A 4,857-nucleotide genomic window follows, 5' to 3' on the forward strand; every position below is an offset into this window, starting at 1 on the left:
CTACAAGGGAATACCCATACGACTGTCAGCTGATTTCTCAACAGAAACTTTGCAAGCCAGAAGGGAGTGGCAAGAAATATTCAAAGTGATGAATGCCAAGAACCTACAACCAAGATTACTTTATCGAGCAAAGCTATCATTCAGAATTGAAGGTCAGATAAAGAGCTTCACATATAAGGAAAAGCTAAAGGAGTTCATCACCACCAAACCAGTATTATATGAAATGCTGAAAAGTATCCTTAAGAAGAGGAAGAAGAAGGAAAAGGTAAAGATAGAAATTACGAACAACAAACATGCATCTATCAACAAGTGAAGCTAAGAATCAAGTGAATAAATAATCTGGTGATCATAATAGAATCAAGGACATAGAAAGGGAATGGACTGACTATTCTTGGGGGGGAAAGGGGTGTGGGAGATTCGGGAAGAGACTGGACAAAAATCGTGTACCTATGGATGAGGACAGTGGTGGGGAGTGAGGGCGGATGGTGGGGCGGGAACTGGGAGGAGGGGAGTTATGGGGGGAAAAAAGAGGAACAAATGTAATAATCTGAACAATAAAGATTTAATTTTTTAAAAAAGACTCCACCAAAAAATATTGGAAACAATAAACAAATATCGTAAAGTTGCAGCATACAAAGTCAATGTACCAAAATCCATTGCCTTCCTGTATACAAACAACAAAACTTTCAGAAAAAGAAATGACAAAACAATTCCTTTTGCAATTACAACCAAAAGAATAAAATATCTAGGAATAAACTTAACAAAGAATGTGAAAAACCTACATACTAAAAATTACAAAGCATTATTAAAAGAGACTGAAAAAGATACAACTAAATGGAAAAATATTCTAGGTTCATGGATTGGAAGAATCAACTTTGTTAAAATGGCCATATTACCCAATGCAATCCCCATCAAAATCCCAATGCCATTTTTTAAAGAGAGAGAACAAGAAATAATCAGATTTGTATGGAACCACAAAAGACCTCGAATAGTCAAAACAGTCCTGAGAAAAAAGAACCAAGCTGGAGATATCATGCAACCTGACTTCAAATTATACTACAGAGCTATGACATCAAAACAGCATGGTATTGGCAGAGAAACAGACACACAGATCCACGGAACAGAATAGAGAGCCCAGCTATAAAACCACACGTATATGAACAGATAATTTTTGACAAAGGAACCAGAAACACACAATGGAGTAAAGATAGTCTCTTCAATAAATGGTGCTGGGAGAACTGGAAAGCCATATGCAAATTAATGAAACTGGATTACAGTTTCTCCCCATGTACAAAAATTAACTCAAAATGGATCAAAGACCTAAATATAAGGCCCAAAGCAGTAAGTTACATAGAAGAAAATACAGGCACCAAACTTATGGATCTTGGTTGTAGAGAACATTTTAGGAATTTGATGCTCAATGACAAGGGAAGTAAAGGCAAAAAGTCCACTTTGTTACTTTCATGTTGTTCATTAGATTTCACATATGATCAAAATCATATGGTACTTGTCTTTTCTGACTTATTTTATTTAGCATAATGCTCTCCAGGTTCGTTCATGCTGCTGCAAAAGGTAAGATTTCCTTATTTTCTTACAGCTGAGTAGTATTTCATTGTGTAAATGTACCAAGGCGTTTTTACCCATTCATGAACTCATGGACAACTGGGATGCTTCCAAATCTTAGCTATTATAAATAACACTGCAATGAACACAAGGGTGCTTAATATTTTTTCAAATTAGTGGTTCAGGTTTCCTTAGATAAATTCCTGTGAGTGGAATAGCTGGGTCATAAGGCAGTTCTATTTTTAATTTTTTAAGGTAACTCTATACTGCTTTCCACAGTGACTGTGGGAATATGCATTCCCACCAACAGTGCACAAGGATTCCCTTTTCTCCACATCCTTGCCAACACTTGTTTGTGGATTTATTGATTACAGCTATTCTGACAGGTGTGAGGTGAAATCTCATTGTCACTTTATTTTGCGTTTCCCTGATTAGTGACGTGGAGCATCTCTTCATGTGGCTATTAGCCTTAGTTTTTGCCTCCTTAGTCCTCTTTGGAGAAATGTCCATTTAAATCCTTTGCCCAATGTTGTTTATTTGTTTGTTTTTGGTGAATTTTGTAAGTTCTTTATAAATTTTGGATATTAACCACTTATCAGATATATCGTTGGTGAATATGTCCTCCCATACAGAGGGTTCCCTTTTCATTTTTGTTGATGGTTTCAACTCCTGTGCAAAAAATTTTTAATGTCACCCTATTTGTTAATTTTTTTTTTTGTTTGCCTTGCCTGAAATGTATCAGAAAAAATACTGCTGAGAGAAATGTCTGTGATTTTACTGCCTATGTTTTCTCCTAGGATTTTTATGGTTTTGAATCTAACATTTAAGTCTTTTCTTCTTTTTGACTTTATCCTTGATTGTGTAAGGAGGTGGTCTAGTTTCTTTTCTTTTTTTTTTTTTGCACTTATCTGTCCAATTTTCCCAACACTATTTATTGAATAGTCTATCTTCACCCCATTATATGTTTTTGCCTCCTTTGTCAAATATCAATTGACTATAAAGGCATGGGTTTATTTCCAGGCTCTCTATTCCATTGGTCCATATGTCTGTTTTTATGCCAGTTCCATGCTGTTTTGATTATTATGACTTTATACTTTGAAATCAGGTAGCATGATTCCTCCAACTTTGTTCTTCTTTCTGAAGATTGCTGTGGCTATTCGGTGTCTTTTGTGGTTCCATATAAATTTTTGGAGTATTTGCTCTAGTTGCTATCTTGCTAGGAATTCTTTTGAATCTTTAGATTGCTCTGGGTAGCATAGACATTGTTTTGTCCTTGAACACAGTATGTGCTTCCACTTACTTGTATCTTTTTTTAAATTTTATTTTAGAAAGAGCAGAAGAGAGGGAGGGAAGAGAGAATAACATCAATGTGAGAGAGAAATATTGATCAGTTGCCTCCCACACGTGGCCCCACTGGAATTGAACCTACAACCTGAGTATGTGCCCTGGCCGGAATCAAAGCGACATTTCAGTATACAAGGTGATGCTCCAAACAACTGAGTCACACCAGCCAGGGCTATTTGTATCTTCTTCAGTTTCTTCCATCAGTGTCTTATAATTTTCCTAGTACAGGTCTTTTACATTCTTGGTTACATTTATTCCTAGGTATTTTATTATTTTTCAAGCAATTGTAAATGGGAATGTTTTCTTAGTTTCCCTTTCTGATGGTTGATGGTTTATTGATACATAAAAATAAAAATAATTTCTGGATATTTCTTTTGTATCCTGATACTTTTTTGAATTCATTTATCAGTTCTAGTCGTTTTTTGGTGGAATCTTTAGGGTCCCCTATGTACAATATCATGTCATCTGCCAATAACGACAGTTTTACTTCTTCCTTTCCAGTTTGGATGCCTTTTATTTCTTCTTCTTGTCTGATTGCTGTGGCTAGGACTTTCAGTATTATGCTGCAAAAGAGTGTAAAAGAAAACATTCCTGTCTTGTTCCCAATCTTAAGGGAAATACTAGTAGGCTTTGCCCATTAGTGTGATGTTGACTATGGGTTTCTCATATATGGCCTCTATTATTTTGAGGTATTTCTCTCTAGTCCCACTCTGTTGAGCTTTTATCATACTAGTAAATGAGTGCTAGAGTTTATCACATGCTTTTTCTGCATTTATTGATATGATCACATTGTTTTTTCCTTCATTCTGTTTATTTGGTATATCACGTTTATTGATTTGTGGATACTGTACCAACTTGCAATCATGTGTATGATCTTTTTAATGTATTGCCAGATATGGTTTGCTAATGTTTTGTTGAGGACTGTAGCATCTATGTTCATCAGGGATACTGGCCTATAATTTTTTTTTCTTTGTAGTGTTGTTATCTGGTTTTCGAATTAGGATAATGCTGGCCTCATAAAATGAGCTTGGAAGTCTTCCCTCCAATTGAATTTTTTTTTTACTAGTTTGAGGATAGATGCTAATTATTCTTTAAAATTTGGTAAAATTCACCTGTGAGGCCACCCGATTCAGGATTTTTATTTGTTGGTAGTTTTTTTGTTTTGCTTTGTTTTTATTACTGCTTCAATTTCAGTAGTTGTAGTCTGTCTATTCAGATTCTCTGATTCTTCCTGATTCATTTTGGAAGATTGTGTATTTCTAGGAATTTACCATTTCTTCCAGATTGTCCAATTTGCAGGCAGATAGTTGTTTGTAATATTCTTACAATCCTGTGTACTTCGTTGGTATCAGTTGTTACTTCACCTCTTTCATTTCTGATTTTCTTTATTTGGGTCCTCTCTCCTTTTTTTTCCTGAGTCTGGTTAAAGGTCTGTAAATCTTGTTTATCTTTCCAAAGAACCAGCTCTCTTGGTTTCATGGATATTTTGTATTGTGTTTTATCCTCTATTATTTCATTTATTTCTGCTCTGATCTTTGTTATTTCCTTTTTTCTACTCACTTTGGGCTTTGTTTGCTGTTCTTTTTCAAGTTTCTTTAAGTGTATAAATTAGATTACTTGGTATTTTTCTTGTTTCTTGCGATAAGCCTTTAATGCTATGAATTTCCCTCTCAGGACTTCTTTCACTGTTCCATAGATTTGGGGTTGTTGTGTTCTCATTTTCATTTGTTTCAAGGTATCTTTTAATTCTTCCTTGATCTCATTGTTAGCCCATCCACTGTTTAGCAACATGTTATTTAGCCTCCAAGTCTCTGTGTTTTCAGTTTTTTCTTGTGATTGATGTCTAGTTTCAAGCATTATGGTCAGAGAAGATGCTTGATATAATCTCAGTATTCTTAAATTTAATGAGACTTGTTTTGTGTACTAACATATGGTCTAAATATGTAAAGC

This window comes from Myotis davidii, unplaced genomic scaffold, assembly GCF_000327345.1.
Source record: "Myotis davidii unplaced genomic scaffold, ASM32734v1 scaffold97, whole genome shotgun sequence".
In the NCBI taxonomy this organism is placed as follows: Eukaryota; Metazoa; Chordata; class Mammalia; order Chiroptera; family Vespertilionidae; genus Myotis; species Myotis davidii.